The sequence below is a fragment of the Calidris pugnax genome, unplaced genomic scaffold (assembly GCF_001431845.1).
Source record: "Calidris pugnax isolate Ruff unplaced genomic scaffold, ASM143184v1 scaffold199, whole genome shotgun sequence".
In the NCBI taxonomy this organism is placed as follows: domain Eukaryota; kingdom Metazoa; phylum Chordata; class Aves; order Charadriiformes; family Scolopacidae; genus Calidris; species Calidris pugnax.
The window spans coordinates 776,296-795,587 of NW_015090970.1; the positions used below are offsets into that span (position 1 = coordinate 776,296).

Sequence of the window (19,292 nt, forward strand, 5' to 3'; positions counted from 1 at the left end):
TAATTTACTCTTTCCAGATATCCTCCTGAGCTGCAAAAAGCCTTCCAGAGCTGACCAGAGCTGCCAGCTACAGGCACGAGGTGTTAGAGTAGATACTGGACCTAATTCAACTCAGGTCAGTTTGCCTTTTGCAGAGCGAAAGACTGTGATTATCAGGTCCAGAGAATTCCAGTCTCCCTGGATTTGTGAGGCAAATAGTACCTTTTACTAGAAGAGGGGCACAGATTTAGGACTCTGTCGCTGAGCGTGTCCCATCTTCAGTGGCAAGCTTCCACTTTAATATTATTATTATCCTTTAAATTATTATGTATGACTGCACCTAGGGCTGCGCGAAGCACTTTCCAAGCACTCAGGAAAGCACTGGCTCTGCTCCAAGGAACTCATTATTTCAGGACAGACAGACGCGCAGAGGCGCTGCATGGTCAAGTGGCAGAAACGCTGACCCAACAGCGCCAGCAGCTCTCCACTTTGCTTGTTGGGTGACCTTGGAAAAGTCACATTCCTTCTTCCCATGCTTAGTCCCATCCCACCCTTTGTCCATCTCGGTTGAAAGTTCTTCACCTGTGACTTTGTTCACGTCTTCGTCTTAGAATCTCTCTTTGCAAAGCCTGAGGAAGTACCTGGGGAAATATTTTTGTTCCTAGGCAAAAAAAAAAAAAAAAAAAAAACCGTCTTCGTCTTAAAATCTCTCTTTGCAAAGCCTGAGGAAGAACTTGGGGAAATTATTTTTTTTCCTAGGCAAAAAAAAAAAAAAAAAAAAAGAGACTGGAAAATGAGAAACTCCATTTTCCATGGCGTTTCTTCAAATGCTTTTGTTGGGGAAAAAAAGAATCAGATCTTTTCTCATTGCCAAAAACAGTCCAGAAAGGCATGTTTTTCAGTTGAAAAACAGAAAATGCAGGTTTGAGGGGTTTGGTGAGACAGTTAGTTGCCAGTCAGTGAAATTTTCTGGGGAAAGTGCCATCGTGGTTTAAAAAAAACATCCATTTGGTCCTGAAAATAAGTTTGAACCTAAAAATCAAGTTGTTCTTTGAGCAGCGGAACCGGTGAAACCTGTTCTCCTTGTGATTTGAGTATTTAAAAAACTGCTTTTTATTTCTTCCTTTCTTGGTGCTCCCAGCTCACTGTAATATCCCCCGGGGCATCCTTATCCCCTCCAGACCTCCCCAGCAAAGTCCTCAGCTCTTCCAACAGCTTCTTGCTTTGCAGACAAGGGACTGCAAGAGCAGAAGCTGGTTGGAAGCAGGGCAGGCACTGCTTGACCAGTCAGTATCTAAATGCCAGCTGGTCACCTGGCTGCTGCATCTCCAAATAGATAGGGAACAAGAGGTGTAATTACCTTTCCTTCAGTAGGATATTAACTTAAATGTCTCTCTTCTCTGCAGCTGCTCTTTTTTTCACAAAAATTGCAGTTGGGTCTGTGAGACCTCTCTCTTTCCATCAAACCGAGTTGAATCAGGTCAGTTGGTTCAGAAATTGTTGGAGTGGGGGGACTGGCACACAGATGGAAGAACAACGCGGTGCCTTGCAAACCCTGGCTCAAAAATAAGGTGGTTTTGGTGTAACAATGGGTGCCCAGTGTCAGGTGAGGTAGTCGCCGTAACAGTGACCAACCAGTGTCTGGATATATAAAGGCTCTCGAGCTCCAGGAATGTCTATAGTGTCCTTACAGCTTATTTGTTATACGGAGCCTTCAACCTAGAAATGGGGGCCCTTCTCAGGAACTTCTCAGGAGCCCAGACCGTCCCTGACCTAAGTCACTTCCAACTGGATGGACAAAGAGTGGGAGAAAAGAATAAATTCCCTCAGACTTACATGTAAGAAAACAAAGGCCAAGATCAGCAACTTACTGAGAAATCCTGTGAGAGAGCCAGAAGGAGTCTCAGATGTCCAGTGTCCCCATCTAAGGCCCTAAGCAAAGTCCATCTCAGCTCCTTCTTGCTTCATCACCCCAGCAGAAGTCACCCTTTCATGGGCATTTCGCTCTGATTCACTGCCCTCAGGAGCTGAGTCAGTCTTACCCACGCTTCTCCTTTGGCAGCTGAGACCACATGGCACGCTGATGAGGAAACGTTATTTGTTGTTTTGTTTGGGTTAATTATTCATGGGTACTGCGCTGAAAACACTCGGAGCTGCTTTCTGAACAGTCCTTGAGCTGGCGTGTGGGGAGGGACTTACCAAAGGCTGGTGGCCGGGCTGCCTTTCCACGGCCAAGCTCTCTTCCATCTGCTTCCCTTCAGCCCTTGTCACGCTCCCCGTCTCTCATGGCTTTGGCTGTGCTCTTTGGCATTATCTGAATAAGAAAGAGGCAAATACTTGGAGCACTGTAGACATGCAATCAAAAATGGCATTTGACCAAGGAGGCGCTCACCCTGGAGAATGTAAACCTCGTCCTCTGACTGGTTTGGTTTTTCAGTCACTCTGTGCAGCTGAGGATAAGTCACTTGCAGGTTTTCAGACCCATTTATCCCTCCACAAAAGATGCCTTCACCCTCCAGATAACCTGCAACTGTCTGGAATCCTTTTTCCCATAGCCAAGGCTCTCCCTCTTTAGTACATGCCCCTGGAAATCCCTTTTTCATCTCAGAAGAGGGCAGCTTGTAGCTTTAGGAGCACTTTGAGGATGTTTACAGTAAGACAGAGCTTGAATTGCTCTAGACATGCTGCCCACATGCATTAGCACGAAATGGTGGCTTTCTGGGGTTATGGTTCCATAAACATTTTCTGACAGGGGTACATACCCTGCGTAGAAGACTTAAGCTTAGCAAAAGTAGGATTACTTTCTTAGTTACTCTTCTAAAGACCTTTAGAACTCAGCTACGGCTACCCCCTGGGGTCTCCAGGACGGAGGCTGAAGCTCTTGCAGGTTTCTAGGGGTACCTCTTCAGGGCTTGCATTTGCTTAGAGAGCTCATTATCACGCCTTGGACTGCAACCAAGATACTCGTGGCCCGTAGGCAGCGGCTCTACCAGGCAGCCACCCCACCCAGCCAAGCCAGTAGGTGCAGGGCTGAGTCTTTTTGACTCCTGTGAATTGCTCTTTGCAATTATGCAGACAAGGAACCGAGCCTGTGCTGCAAACATTTCATCAGGACTTAGAGAAGTTCAAAGTTTATGGGATGGGGTTTTTTGTTGGGTCCTAACAAAGGACACTACGAGTCTGCTTAGGCTCATATCAACCATTGGTTGGGTTTTCTGCAAAACCCAGCAGAGGATTCATATTCTAGCACTTCCTTCCTCACTTGAAATTTCAGGGGATTGTAGAGCCAAGGATTTGCTGTGAGCCCACCCTGGAGAACATCTGCCCCATAAACACCAAGGACTTAGAGAGGATATTTATCCGAACTGGGCAAAATCCTCACCTGGTAAAAATCAGCACAACTACAGAGAAGTCCAGGAAACTGTGCCATATCACACCAGAAAAGAGCCTGGTTTAGAATATACTTTCCATTCATTAATTCTTTGCCTAGAGCCAAGACAGAGACCCCCACGGGACACATCAGCTCAGTTTAATCTACTGCAATCCCATGCAACCGCACAGGGGAGGAATTCAGCTCCTGTGGACCATGTTCTCCGCTGATGCAACCCTCTGCTTTTGTTAAATGAGCTTCTTGTGCTGAACAGTAAGTAACTGAGCTTAATACAGGTGTCGTTTTCGGGCCCGTACACTGCAAGAGGTCAGCAGAGGTAACTGCACCGGTGCTTTCGGAACTTAAAAATCACTTAAGTGATTTCAAGGAGTTTACACCAGCCGAGAGTTTGGCCCATGAGTAATAGACATAAATACTACCTTCAGCCACAGAGATGGAGAAGTCAGTCCCCCACCTGGCTGTTGCCTCAGTAACGCATCTCTTGGAGGATATTTTTTAAGCCAGTGTTATTTATCCAGTAGATGGAAGCAGGCCTGTTAAGGCCATACCAGGTCAACATATGTCTAAGCATGTGCTGAAGAACTTAATTAGTTTTCCCTGAGAAGAGAGACTCCCAGTGCTATTTAAAGGATCGTTATCCCACTGTGAGATGCCTTGGAGCCTGCTGCTAGGCCTAAGCTTAACAGGGCAAGTCTGTAGTAGTTGGATGGGAGCAAAAAGTCTTCCCCTCCATGCTGAGGAGTAATTGCTGAGCAACCCCAGGAGCTGGAAGGTCAGTGCGAGGAGCAGGCATCACAAAATCACACTGAAAGCTACTGTAAGGGACTAAATTCATCTGGGCTGTAACGTCAGCTTTCTATGCGGGGTCAAGCTGTGGAGATCCCATTATTTTTCTGGTTTCTCTTTCTAAAGATCCAACATCATCTGCCGTGCTTGGTGACTGCTTCTCAGGCAATTCCAGTGAGAATGAGAAGAGGTAAGAGGAGAGCGGAGTAATATAAGCCTGGAGTGAGCCACTGCCAAGCATCTGTGTCAAACACCAGTCCTTCTGTCATCACAGGAGTCAAATGTAGGCAGTAGCTCCTTAGCATCAGCTAAACCGGACCTTATGGAAGCCTGTAAACTGAATGCCAATAAGGGAATTAGCCTGGTTCAGCCATCGTTTTCATTTATGAGGCCAAAAATCAGAGCTTGTAAACTGAATGCCAATAAGGGAATTAGCCAGGTTCCCCAAAGATGGACAGTTTTGTTATTCTGCCAGGAGGTAGCTCCTTGAGTGGTTGGACTTTTGCAAAATTAGGCTGAATAGCCTCTGAAGGATAGAACAGGATCCCAAGCACGTTAAGGCTTGTATAAGCACTGGGACACCAAGGCTGGACTGCAGTAGAGGGAGAATCCTGGACATGCTTATCTTGACCTAAGAGTGGCTTATAAACCACATGGGGCCTTGGTCTGCTCCTCGAGCTGTCAGTTGTTCCTAGATGAGTTGTTATGGTAACTGAGCTAATGCCCCGAGATAGATGGTTTCAGGTGGCTCCAGGCCAGAAAATCAACACCAGTAGATTCCAGATAATAGACTTCTGCTAAACTCAGTGCCCGCATCTACTTTATTTAACCTCTTCACCAATGACTTACTGAACTCCATTCTCTGGGCACGCTGTATATGATGACAGCAGCTGCTTGGCCTCAATGAACCTCGGCTTCCAAAAGACTGAGGGGATCCAATGTGCTGTGGCAGAGTCTGTGCCAGTGAATTAAATGTTCCTGGGACTTTCCTCTGCATTGAGAGGACAGCTGGCACGGAACGGCCAGTATTTTCCTATTAAATTCTTACCCTCCAAACCTGTGTGGTTACATCCAGCCCATAAGGAACTGGCCCATGCTAGCTCCTGAAATGCATCTGGACTGGGCCAATACTGCAGTGCAATACTCCAGCATCACAACAGTCTGGGCACTGGTTAATTTATTGGTACAAACCTTGTCTGAGTGTCTGCTAGAGGTGACAGCACAAGAAAGGAGCTTGACACCAAGTGCAAGAGCTCCGTTGATGTGCTGTGCTTCTACCATGTCCAGAGCCAGTGGGAGCTGGACATCCTTAGGAAGAGTGAGTGACAGGCACACAGCACGTCTAGGAATCGCTCTGGGTCACCCATTTAGAATCATAGAATGGTTAGAGTTGGAAAGGACCTTAAAGATCATCAAGTTCCAACCCCCTGCCCTGGGCAGGGACACCTCCCACCAGCCCAGGTTGCTCCAAGCCCCATCCAGCCTGGCCTTGAACCCCTCCAGGGATGGGGCAGCCACAACTTCCCTGGGCAACTTGTTCCAGTGCCTCTCCACCCTCACAGTAAAGACTTTCTTTCTGGTATCTAATCTAAATCTCCCCTCTTCCAGTTTAAAACCATTACCTTTCACCACACTTCCTGACAAAGAGACCCTTGTCAGCTCTCCTGTAGGCTCCCTTCAGATATTGGAAGGATATTTACATCCTCTATTTGAAATAGCTCCCAGGTGGTGAGATTCGCCAGTGGATGAACTGGTGGATTCACCAGTTCAAGACAATATCCCTCCACCAAACATCAAAATGCAGCCAGCAAATGATCAACAAGGAGCAGCTAACGCCGTGCACCCACTGTCCAGGGCTGCTGCTGCCTACACCATGGGAGGCCTCCTTGGTGGGTGCTCCTGCACAACACGCAGCTGGCAAAGAGCATCCCGGTGTCTCGCTGCAGCAGACACAATTGGGGAAGAGTGGTGCCAGTTTCAGGAACTCCCACATCACCACCGGACCAGCTGAGCAGCTCCCTGGCTCTGGGGCCCTGCACCCGCCTCCAGAGCCAGCCAAACAGGTTCTGCCGTGGCGTGGTCCACGGTGCCAGGACTGATCACGCCTCCGGCATTTGGGACAGCCTGCTGCATGCCCTTGTGGATGCTCCTTCGTCTGGGCTGGCTGGCTGCTCTTCTCATGTCCAAGACTCACTGGTGGTCTCCTTGCGTCGGGCACCGATGGTTTGAACACCACAGGTTGGCCCAAGGCCACTGAGCTGAGGAGGTTCTCTCTCTGCTTGTTCATTCACATTTCAAGCCTTGCTTTGCTTGTTTTACCCACTTGCAAACCATGTTACTGTAATATGTAGCTCTCTAGGGCAGGAACTGTTTTTCAGCGTGTTCTTTGCTCAGCTCCTACTGCAACAGGGTTGCAATCTCAATCAGAGCAGCAGTAATGTGATTAACAAGCTCTGCACGAGGGGGAATTGCACCCTCCGAGGATGCGATATTCCCAGTTCTGGCCTGCCCGTGTGTTTTCCCAGGGCGAGGGGTCATGTTGACTGAACTCCAAAATGGCTTGCTCGAACTTTTAAACACTAAGGTCCAAGTAAATTTTCAGTATTAGCTGCTACGCTGATCCCTCTCCTGCCAAACTGCAGCCTTAAGTGAATTTTTATGACTAAGTTATAAACCCCAGAAAACACGAGCAAGGAGTAGAAATGCTGACTTGGCCTTTGCTAAATGCCAATTATCTACAAAGGCATTAAGGGGGGAGGGGGGAAGGAATGAAAAATAGGGTCATTTTCATGTTTTCTCTGGTTCAAAGTAAACTGTCCCGTGAGCCCCTTGTAGGAACACACAGCATACAGAGTGACCATTAATATTTATAGGCACGACACCGAGCTGCAGACCTTGGCAATCAGAGCAACTCCACTTTTGGAATTAATATAGCTCTGCTTGGCTGGCATCTCAATACAAAAAAAGTAGGAGACACCAAGATTTTCTGGGAGAACTTAAGAAGCAGACGCTGACCTTTGACGGAGAGGGTCCATACTTCATGGAGTTGGTGAAGTACTAAAACCAACTCTTAAATCCTCAGGGCTGCTGGCCAAACCCAGCACCATGTTCTCTATTCCTCTTTGCTCCTGTGCCTCCTGGAGAGTCCCAACGTGGCATAGGCCACTCTCCTGGTGTTCCCCAAGGTCGCACGGTGTTACCCAGTGGATACAGACCAGTATATCTCCACGGACGCTACTGGGGCGACATGGATTTATAAGACCTAGAGATCTGGCCAAAAAGGCTCCAAATTGTGCTGTAATCTCAATTGCAACCCAGCACCTGCCTTCTCCCACTCTGTATTTCCTAACTCCCAGTTTAAAAGTGAGAGAGAGCCCTCTAAAAACCAGCCCTCTGTATGCCGAGAATCTGGCCAGGAGCTGAGCAGGGTGATGATGCCAAGCCCCACACAAGCATCTCTCAGAAATATTTAGGGGGACCATACTGCAACGATGGCTCAGTCACCCCCATGAGCCCTTAGAGAAATGTATCATCTCCAATACCTGGGCATTTATCACTCCTGCCACACAAAATACTTTGGGAGTGGCTGAGGTTGTCACAACCCAATGATCCTTCCTGTCCAAGAACTCAAGGAGAGACGTGACTTCAGGGAGAGACTGTCCACCACCCCCACAATGCACCCAGCCCTGGGAAAAGGAGTAAGAGATTGGACAAAGAATCATAGAATCATAGAATCATAGAATTTCCCAGGCCGGAAGGGACCTCCAAGGGTCATCTAGTCCGACCTCCCCGCAGTCAGCAGGGCTGGAAAAAGGAGTAAGAGATTGGACAAAGGTGCTTGTTCAGGAGCCAGGAAGGTTTTGATGAAATTCAAGGCGAAAAATATTAGAAATCCCACTCCCTTTTTCACATGGTCACAAAAATTGAGCTGGAGCTTTCAGCAAAAGGCTCTAAATTTTCAAAAATGGCTAGTGACTTAAGTGGGCACCCTGAGCTCAGCACAGGGTCTCCTGGTGGGTTTGAAATTCAAGGAGAAAAATAGTAGAAATCCCACTCCCTTTTTCACATGGTCACAAAAATTGAGCTGGAGCTTTCAGCAAAAGGCTCTAAATTTTCAAAAATGGCTAGTGACTTCAAGTGGGCACCCTGAACTCAGCCCAGAGTCTCCTGGTGGGTTTTGCCCTGCTGCAGTTACGCCCTGATTTTGCAGCATGTGGGAAGGTGTGTAGCATAAGTGGGCACCCTGAGCTCAGCACAGGGTCTCCTGGTGGGTTTTGCCCTGCTGCAGTTACACCCTGATTTTGCAGCATGTGGGAAGGTGTGTAGCATGTTATGGAAATTGGGCATCTGTCAGAAGACTGTCAATTGGCGCTTGTTCAGGAGCCAGGAAGGTTTTGATGAAATTCAAGGAGAAAAATAGTAGAAATCCCACTCCCTTTTTCACATGGTCACAAAAATTGAGCTGGAGCTTTCAGCAAAAGGCTCTAAATTTTCAAAAATGGCTAGTGACTTCAAGTGGGCACCCTGAACTCAGCCCAGAGTCTCCTGGTGGGTTTTGCCCTGCTGCAGTTACGCCCTGATTTTGCAGCATGTGGGAAGGTGTGTAGCATGTTATGGAAATTGGGCATCTGTCAGAAGACTGTCAATACGTGCACTCCATCAACTGAGTCCCTCAGAATCCTTTTTTTTGGCTCTCAGAAATTCAGGCTGTACAATTTAGGAAAATAAACACTGGAAACAACAACAAATGGAAATGCTCCTGCCATTAAAAACAAGGTGAAAAGGAGGAGCTGAGCCAAGTTAATCAGAGAGCTGAAATGAGATGTTGGAGAAAGGGGCCATGGGTGACTCGGGGTTTGCAGTTAGCTGAGCGATGTGAAATCTCTTGTGTCTGGCTCAGCTCTGAAAGGAAATGCTTTATTAAATCTTCTTTGTGTGAGATTTCAAGCTGCCTCTGGACTGGAAAATAGGACCATTCCAGTATGTGGCATATAACCAGGAACTGAAGTCTTTAGTGCCGAGTTTTCTGCAGAGGAAGCTCTGATCAGCATAGACACGTAACTCGGAGGGCTCAGGATTCAAAAAGCTGAATTAGACACAGTACACCCACACTCTGCTGTGCCACCTCTTCCACCCAATACCCCCAAAACACTTCACAGAATAAATCATGCTGGCAGCAACAAGCAGGCATTAGGAAAGGCAGCGCAGGTGGGCATTAATTCACCCTGCTGAATCCAAACCATCCTGCAGCCACTGGGTCTCAGGTCCATTATTTCATTCCCACTGGAACATAAGACTTGCCCTGACTGGTCTCCTTCATACTGGTTATCCTGGAAGTCTCTAGTCTCACTGTGGTTTTGGCCACAATCTGGCCACGTTTGGGGAAGTTGCAGCTTCTTGCCGTCTCTGTCCAGCACCAGCACTCGTTGTGCTTTGCTGGCAGCTCACAGCTCCTCCCCAGTAAAGCAGGACTGTGTCACCCCCAAGTACGCACAGAAAGTGTCTACTAAAAAGAAAAGGAGAGCACCAGGCACAAGAAAGAAGAAAGATGAGAGGCTCCCAGAGCACTCCCTCGTATCAAACAACCTCCTTTGCCCTTTTGCATGTCTTGTCTCTCCCTGTGTGCTTGGCCACAGAGTTGGGAAAGTGAGACTTGACCAGAGACAGGAGAGGCAGCATCAACCACATTTCCTCCTCCTCTTAACCCCTTATTTCACTAGAGCTGAAGGGCCTTGAATCTCAATCCACCTGCTGGAAATTGCAGGGTCGAAGTGTCTGATCTGTTTTCTGCAAACCCCACCGGGAAAGTGTCCTGAAGGGCTGAGATACACCAAGCATTCCCCTTCCTCCACACCACCCCTGCTGCAGACGATCTCCTTGCCTACCTTTTATTGCTGACGAGAAGCAGGACGGAGCCATTCTGGATATTGGCTTCTTTGAGAGTCTCGTGCTCCTCGAGCTGCCTGGAGTTGTAATAAAATGTCTTCTTCCAGGAAGTGACGCCCTCCCGTACTAAGTGAGCCCGTAGGTCCATCACCGTGTCTCTGGGCTTGACCGTCAGGGGCATCATCAGGTCCTCGTCAGCCAGGTGCACCTTAATGTGGTACCTCTTCCAGCGAGAAAGGCTCCTTCGCAGCGTGTCCATCCTCTGCAGCTCACCAGGGCCAGCGTGGCAGAGAGAAACATCCAGCTGGGAGGTCGGTGAGGCAGGGATGTGGCTCTGAAGAGGCTGTCTGCCGTGAACAGCTTAAAATGTCCTGCCAAACCTGTTCCTCCCAGTTGCCGTGCCGCGTGCTTCACATTCCAGGGAAGAGCTCACCTGGCTCCAAGAGCCTGCTGGCTGGGAAACGTCTCCATGAATCATTTCCACACACCCCTAAATCCCATCATAATTACAACGTCTTCACAAAGTGCTCTTCATTCCAGTGACTCTCAGAAGACTTTAAAGCTGGATCTCAATGGCCATTAGAAACGTGGGTGCATGTGAGAAATGAATGGGTTTAGTAACCTCGTGTCTCTGGCTCTAAAAAGCTGCCAGCTATGGGGTAGATCGGTGCAACAAAGCAGGTGATGAGGAACCTCACAGCTATTTAATGTGGCCTTTTTAATGAAGAAAAGTACTCTGCATAGTGAAAAATTCCTCATGAGGGAGAGCCAGAGCATCCCGAAGGAGACACAGAGCCTGGCTGGTGTGAACACCCCTCGTTAGTGCAGTTTCCCCCGAGGAGATGTGCACAGTGATTGTAGGCAAACAGGCAGGGACCCTCCAGAAGGAGTAGGACTCAGTCATTGCTTGTCACACCATCCCATATCTAATATTGACTCACACGTGCTCCTCGCTGGTTCATCATCTTGATTTCCTCTTCCTTTGAGATCCCTGCCTAATTGAAGGGCTGGTTGTATCCTGCTGTAGCATGTGAGCAGGGACAGCATCACGGGGATGCAGGAACACCACGTAGACAGGTGACAACCCGGGCCTCGAATACTGAGAGGAACAAGCAATACTTTAGTAAGTACAACGACACCTCCGAAAGGGAGGAAGCGACGCCAGCCACGGGAGCTGGCTGTAATTGAATGATCCTGCAGGAAAGACTCTGGCAGTCACAAGATGATACTTCAGAGCAAACATCATCAAGATAAGGAAGTCTTTTTTTTTTTTTTTTCTTTTTCTCAAAAAGATCAAGTCACCCTCTTATCTTGTAGGTAATTTCCTGTAGCCCATATTACAGGAACTAATTCCCTTGTCCATCCTCCTCAACGCGGACCAGTATTTTCAGACCAGAGTACTGCGAGATAGTTGACTTCAGAGTCTGCTCTTCACTAAAAAGGGGCTGCTCTTGCCTATTAGATAACAAACCAAACTGCCAGATTTTCAGATACGGTAACAGTCGGCTCCCATTGAGAGAGTCACCTCCCAAGAGATGTCCCCTCTCCCACTGACAAACAAGGAGGTTTCCACCCTGTCTTCACATCTCCCTTCTTCTTCCCTCCCCAGCACATTATGTCTCTGCCCAAGAACAGCAGCAAATATCTTCAGTGACACCACAGGCCATGGAGATTTCCCTCTGCACTTGAGAAGAACTGAAACTTCTCCCAGCAAGGTTTTCTTTCCAGATTCACTCACTGTGAAGGTATGATTGTTTTGGTGGGGACCGGGATTCTTGGGTCCTCACTCTGCCGCTGAGTTGCTGCAAAGGCTTGAGATGAGTCACATCGTGCCTTCGTGTTTCTGTTTGCTCATCTCAGGACTGCTGCACGGCGTGACACGTGTCCATTAAGCACCTTGTGGGAAACAGGAACAGCTTTTAGCACAGTCATGGTCTGGGAGCATTCAAAAATGCCTGGTTCTACAGGTATGTCAATAACCTTCTTGAAGACAGGACAACCCCACCCCAATTAGAGCAGGAGAAACAGAGGCACAGAGTGGTGCAAAGCTGTTATAACAAAAAATATCAAAGGTTAGGCTCTGGTCCCCATATCAAAGCACCTCAGTGAGAGGTCTCATTTTCAGAGACCTACAAACACTTACAAGCCTGGGGCCTGCTGTACCCTCCTTCATTGGGGTGACATTCACCTGGGGAGCCAAAATCCGTCCCTGGTGTAAAGCCAGAGTCTTGGGGGTAAAGCAAGGGTCTGATCCAAGTCCCACTGCCATCCAAGGGCAGGCTCTCATTGACGGCAGCCAGAACTGGATGAGGCCCCAGACACACTGAGGTCTGATGGCTCCGGCCAACAGAATTTGCCCACCGAGTGCCAAGGGAAGCATAAGGCATTCTCATTGCAGCAGAGCCCGTCTGGTGTCAGCGAGTCCATCAGCTCCATCCTTCCAGCATACGTGACAGCCTGACAGCTGCCAAATACCTCCCTCAGACACCTTTCAGACGGCTCCTGTTTATTTTTAGGACAGCTCTTTCCAGTCGAGGCTCAGATGCGCATCATTACATAGATAGGGGGGATGGTGGCAGAGAAAAAACACAGAGCTATCATTTTTTTATTTCTTTGCCTATGATGTCATTGCAAACTTTTCTCCTGTACCCCCATCCGCCCATATTGGGACCCTTGATTTTATGAAGAGAGATTATATTCCAGCCTGTGAAAGCCAGGATAAGGAGAAGCATAGCAGTGAAGTCAGTTTATGAAATATTGAAGCAGCAAAACCCTCACTGGAACACGTGAATGTCTAATGCCAGTTCCAATTAATTTTGAATTTTTCATTAAACCATTATTAAAAGCAAGAGGACAGCCAAAATAAGGGAAATTGACTTGGGCAGTATATTAAGTACCTTAGTTTTGCTGGAGGATGTTTTATTATCTGTCCAAAGCAATTATTTCACCAGCTCCTGACGGTTTGTGGGCTAAACAGAGGTACAGGATAAAGTTCTACATGGTCTTTCCTCAAACTTATTTTAATCTCCATCCCCTGCCCTGAACCACGCAGCCTCCTTGAGTGATGTCTCCGGCATGTCATATCTAGAGGACAAGGCATGGAGTCAGAGTTCTGAGAATCTGTGATAATGTGTCACTCGTATTATTTACAAATCAAATAAAAACTTATTGACTTAAGCTTTTCCCCACATTGAGGGCAAACAGAAGACATGCAAACATTCAGAGAAACATTCATTAGAAAAGCCTGAAAAGCAATTTAAAACCCAGGTGGGCTATGATTTTTTTTTAGTGGGGAAGGAAATAAAGCAACAGCATTTATAAAACATTGTCTCCTCTTCTGCTCTGCAAGCTTCCTTACTCCATTGACTAGAGCAAAAGAGAAACACCTGCCTAAATTAGGTGCTTCATTAAGATGCCTCAAGCTGGATGAGGTGATCCTGGGCCTTGTAATGTCTTTTTATAATCCCAGAACAGAGACACCCACTTCTTATGCAGGTTTGCAGGGGGAATTTTGGCAATGGCTGTGTTTTGCTGCTTGCTGTGCTGTTCTCCTTGCAGAGGACAACAGAGGAGAAGTGGGATATTGCTCTATAAAGAAACCTTTATTTCTTAGTACAATCATAGGGGAATTGCAACATCTGTGGAAAATTTGACCCTAATTCCCCTGGCAGAGCCTGTAAGTCTTTGGGGAAAAAGCTCTCACAGTGCTGGCCTTTCAGGCAAGGAAGATACTTTGCTGTTTCCTGAAGCTCCCTGATCCCAAAATCCACCATGCTGGAGATTAAGGCTTTTCCTCTGATGTTTGACTGAGGTGAGTGTGTTTGGGAGCAGATGGATGGCAAGGGATGGAGCATGAGAGGTGACTGCCCTTGTCAGGCTGACCATGCTGTACCTGCAACTCTGGCTACCAAAGAGGGGCTCAGGCCTCCTCAAATACACAGTCCTGCTCGTTTGATTGTTCTCCTGCTCCATTAACTGATGCTGCAGAGGGAAAGCTGCAGCTTTGTGAGCTCCGAGACCCACGTCGGGTGCTGGGGGGTACAGTGTTGGGAAGGTTTCCCTCCAGGGAGTGGAGAGCCACGCAGGACAAATTGTGAGGCTCGACAGTGATAACTTAAGGTTAGAAATCTCCGGTCTGATACGCAGCCTGCCACCTAATTCATCCAGTGCCCCAGATATCTCAGGCGATGGGCAGCTTAAGGCACTAGTATTTATATTCTTGAAGTACCCAGAGGCCCCAGCTAGAGCTGTACCACCATGTGCCAAGTGCTTTGCAGATAAGTACGATGAGTAAGACCTTTCCTATCGCCCAGTGCTTTCCTCCTCCTGAGATGGGCTTGGTTATAAAGTGCCTGGGCTCACTTTATACGTCGAGTTACATCTACAGCAAATGAACAAAGAGCTAATAAATGATTAATAAATGCTTTGAAAAATGGGTAATTAAATGCAACAGCTTTTTAGAGTCCAATGGATAAGCACAAAATATGTAAGCCCAAGCGATAACGCTTTCTCCTGATATAACTTATCTACAGCATACTGCTCGCATCTGCAAGAGTGCTTAGGAATACGATTAACTTCCTGCACACAGAAATAAAGAGAGCCTTTCTATGATGGAGGAGCACTTCTCCCGGGGATTAGGGCAAAATTCTCATTGTTTAGACCACTGAAAATCCGGAAAAGCTGGCAGGTGCTTATGTTAATGTGTATGGGAGGTGTGAGTGATGAGGGAAAGTGACAGCCCTGACCCTGTCCTGTCACCTGCCTGTCAGGCTGTAGGGTCCTGTGCTCCCCGGCCAAATGACTTCTCTGTTCCACTGAATTCCCAGCCACAATCTCCCGTCCTTGCCTGGCACAGGGGAAAATGTCCCTGTCATCCTGCCCCGTTCCAGACAACAGTCAGGAGCTCTCCATCTGCTCTGGCAGCAGAACAGATTTATTTTAAAAAAAGATGTCTCTAAAAGGAAGGGGAGGGGGTGGAAGGGGGGGTGGGTTATCCCCCTTTCATTCTTTTTGGTACAAATGAGGACTTCTGCCACTAAAGCAGTTGAAGTTAAAGTTACCAAGCCAGACGGACCCTGCTGCAGGATTGGACTCCAAAAGATCCTACAACTTCCCTGGCTTGCTGCCCAGCATCAATATTGGCTTAACGGGAGCCGGTGGACTCTGCTTGGCATGAGATTGAACTTAAAACAGGTTCTAGAGAAAAAAAAAGAAAAAAAAAGCTAGGTATATTCAGCTTTGAAGGAGCAAACTTGCCTGGTTTTGGAACACAAATGAACCTGCAAGTTTTCTGAGCAAAAGTTGGATGGGAGTTGGTGACATTTTCTGGTGGAAAGGGAAATGTGAAGGGAAAAAAAAAAAACCCCAGTAACGCACATGTTAAATGAACCAGTCAAGTGCAGACAATGGAAAAGCTGAAAAATGGATATGGGGGAAAGCATTTTGCGGTGGTAGTTATTTCTCACTGCAGTTCTTTATAACTTCCCAGATGGGAGATTCATGACCCTAGGAAGAAGCCTGTATCCTCCGGGGTTTGGCCTGCGGCAGCCCATGACTCACTTGCCTACCGGGTTTGGCAGTAAGCTGAGAAACAAGCAAGGCAGCAAAATGTCTTGTGGAAACAGCGAAACGCAACAAATTAATTGCTGGAAGAGCGAAAAAAATAAACCTCTCTGCACAGAGGAGGGCCCTAGATGGAGAGAGAGCGAGCACTCGTGCCACTGAGGACTCCGGAGGAGCTGGCATCCCAGGCAGCAGCTCCATTCATTTGCAGGCGAAAGAAATTCAGGATGTCTCAGTCTTAAAAAGTGAGGTAGGCGGAAATAGAAGATTTGAGGCTCTACCAGCCATTCCACCAACAGCAAGATGGTTTTCCAGGGCTCAAGGAAGAAAAGAGGATTTGTGGATCTACATTGCCATCTAATGGCAAGGAACAGCTCAAAGCTTTCACTGTGACTCAGAAATGGGCTGTAACAGCAAAGTCACTGAAGAGGGGATGGTCCAGGCAGATGATTGTCCTTTGGTCTAAAGGCAAATCCTTCTCTGCAATAGAATGGGCCTCACTGGCCAAGGCAACACAGCCAGCCAAGAGAAAGGAAGAGCAAAGTCTTGGGATAGATTTCTCCTGTCGTTTCCTCCTCGTCTGGCATCCTCTCCACTCCATTCTGTATTAGCCAGGAATGTTAACATGCAACTAGGATGGGATTGGCGTTCTTCAGGTGCACTGGATATTGGCAGTGAGACAGGCTTCCCAAAGAGGTGTGTGTTTCAGGTGCTGAGTGACTTCTGCTCATCCTGTTCAAAACAGCTTCAAATTCAGCATCCCAGGTGTTCAGGACCCTGCTGGAAAATGCAGATAATCAGGATTATTTACAAAAAGAAGTAAATTCCCCTTGGATCTAGGCATGAGAAGAGTAGATCTACTGCTTTGGTCACACCTAGCCCAGTATCTTGTCTGCACCTGTGGTGAGTAATGGATACTTAATGAGATAGTATCAGAAAAGGGGAATTACGGATTGTTACTGCCCTGCTGTATGCTTCATGCTGGGAGACATCCCTGTAGGAAGAACCCACAAAGAACGGAAATTCAGTGAGGGTTTATGGATATTTTTTTTTGGTCATTTAAAAGGAAGTGCCAGGAATAGACAAGTTTGGTGTTCATTCTAGTGCCACTTTTGCTACAGTGCACTCCTAATGATACACCATATTATATATTTCTAGAACAGAATATTTACAAGAGAGAGTGAACTATTAGGAGATACTTATAGTAGGAAACTGAAGGAAATTTGATAAAGGACTGTCAATAGCTTCTTTCTTCTGCTGTCAAACGTCTCTAGCCGTGACATATGCAGCTTTGCATATGAGGAGGAGCTAGAGCTCAGTCAATGTCAAAGAGAGGAAGGTGATCTTTTATGACCAGGATTTTAGAATGGAGCAGGAACTGGGGGAGAAAACAGAGATATAAAATATCTGCTTTTCCCAGATAGTGAAATGGGATGTGGTGTGGGTTCCAGCTGACTCCTGGAAAATAAAAAAGGGGCAGGGATTGAGACGACAGAAAATTTTGAGACCTGCGAGGCCACAGGTCTGACCCCCCCGCCCCAGTCTGTTAAAATGCCTGCTGCGACACGCTCCCCATGCAGCGTGCTGCCAAAGAAATGAGCGCACTCGCCAACAATCCAACTTCATTTCCTTCTGGTATCCTCTCATATTTACACACCCAACCTTGCCAAGCCTTGCTGGGCCCAAACAATCCCTCTGAAAGAAAAGGAAAAACAAAGGAACTCCTTAGAGCACCCTCCCAGTGCCTGGAAAAAGAAAAGAAAAAAAAAAAAAGAAAAGCTTTGGAGGGCTCTTCTTTCTCTCTTGGTTGCTCACTGTTTCCCAAGCTAATGAAAGACAGAGGCTGTGGGAGTGACAGGGTTATCATTACTGAGAGACCAGAGTGAATTTTTCAGGTACTTCTTTCCAGTCAGTGAAGCAGGGAGGAGAAGAAGGGAATGTACCTGGTTGAAGGGCTACACAGGGTGACACGTTCCTTGATGTTCCTTTCTAAATGTGGACTCTAAATGAGTCATGCTACGGAGTTGATTAGAAAAATTATCTTCCTGCAGTAGAAATAAAAAGAGGCTTGTTCAGTGTTCACATCCCCAGCCCCGATTCTGAGCCTGCCCAAGCCTGCAGCAGGAGAAGGGCTGGAAAGCCACCTCTGTTCATCTCAATAATCAGAAATTACAAAGAGGCTGCGAGGGCAGCCATAGAAACGGCTCGAAATGCGCGCCTAGGGCTACCTGCAGCTGCAGTGCTGGGGAGAGGCGTGCAGGGTCTTGCATCTGCCTCCATCACGTGAGTTCCCACATGTGCCAGGTCAAACAGGGCTAAACACGGTCCTGCCCCCCTCCGCTTCCTCCCCCACCTGACATGTCTCCAAAGCTGCACCCCAAAACCTGCTCCTTCTGAAAAGGAGACGTGCCTATGGCACATCCACCCGCCATGGCATGTGTGAAACAGCTACATCCATGCGGGGCCCACTCTGGAGCAGGATCGGAGAATCATAGAATGGTTTAGGTTGGAAGGGACCTTAAAGCCCACCCAGTGCCACCCCCTGCCCTGGGCAGGGACACCTCCTACCAGACCACGTTGCTCCAAGCCCCCTCCAACCTGGCCTTGAACCCCTCCAGAGATGGGGTAGCCACAGTGGCACGTCCACCCACCATGGCATGTGTGAAACAGGTACATCCATGCGGGGCCCACTCTGGAGCAGGATCGGAGAATCATAGAATGGTTTAGGTTGGAAGGGACCTTAAAGCCCACCCAGTGCCACCCCCTGCCCTGGGCAGGGACACCTCCTACCAGACCACGTTGCTCCAAGCCCCCTCCAACCTGGCCTTGAACCCCTCCAGGGATGGGGCAGCCACAGCTTCTCTGGGCAGCCTGGGCCAGGCTCTCACCACCCTCACAGCAAACAAGTTCTTCCCCACATCTCAGCTCCATCTCCCCTCTTCCAGAGTCAAACCCTTCCCCCTCGTCCTAGGGCTCCCCTCCCTGATCCAGAGTCCCTCCCCAGCTTTCCTGGAGTCCCTTGAGGGGCTGGAAGGGGCTCTAAGGTCTCCCCGGAGCCTTCTCTTCTCCAGGCTGAACCCCCCCAACTCTCTCAGCAGCCCCTCCCAGCAGAGGGGCTCCAGCCCTCCCAGCATCTTTGGATGCCCCAAAGGAGCCATAAAACATGGCCAACTGGTTTGAACTCACAGGAGCAGGGTGTGAGCTAGACCACTGGATCACAGCCAGTAGAAGAAAGTTATTAGAGGTGTCCATTGCCCCAGAGAAAGCTAATGGAGATCTCACAGCTGTACCTTCAGCCCAAACCCCTCCAGCACCCCCAGGACCAGGGTCCAGCGGCAACCTCGCGGGGGAGGAGGGCAAGGGGAAGCATGTGCCATGATGGTGATCAATACAGTTTATTAGTTTTTAGTGCCGTTTCTGCAGGTTCAGCAGCGCTGTTAATTTAGTGCCTGACCCTGACTCCTTAAAGCAGCTCCCAAGCTCAGGACCTGCAGATTTACTGCTCAAATCACCAGAAATTGATAAAAAAATGCCCGTGAGGCCACCTTGCCATACCTGCAGGTCAGACAAGGAGAGGGAAATACGGTGATTTTAGGAGATAAAAGCATGTTTAATTATGTGAGGCCGAGGAGTATGGGCACGCTCTGAGGCCAGCACCGATTTCCCAGCAAACACTCAACTTACAGCT

General features: G+C 48.1%; 1 long non-coding RNA gene across 1 annotated transcript; it reads right to left on the reverse strand.

The window, feature by feature from the left end:
* Positions 1–1,809: 1,809 nt before the first annotated feature.
* On the reverse strand, positions 1,810–10,352 carry LOC106894254. The gene is made up of 2 exons (XR_001413241.1): positions 10,042–10,352; positions 1,810–2,293 (listed from the first exon to the last, which is right to left on the reverse strand). It is a non-coding gene; the product is annotated as an uncharacterized LOC106894254 (long non-coding RNA).
* Between the last annotated feature and the right edge of the window lie 8,940 nt (positions 10,353–19,292).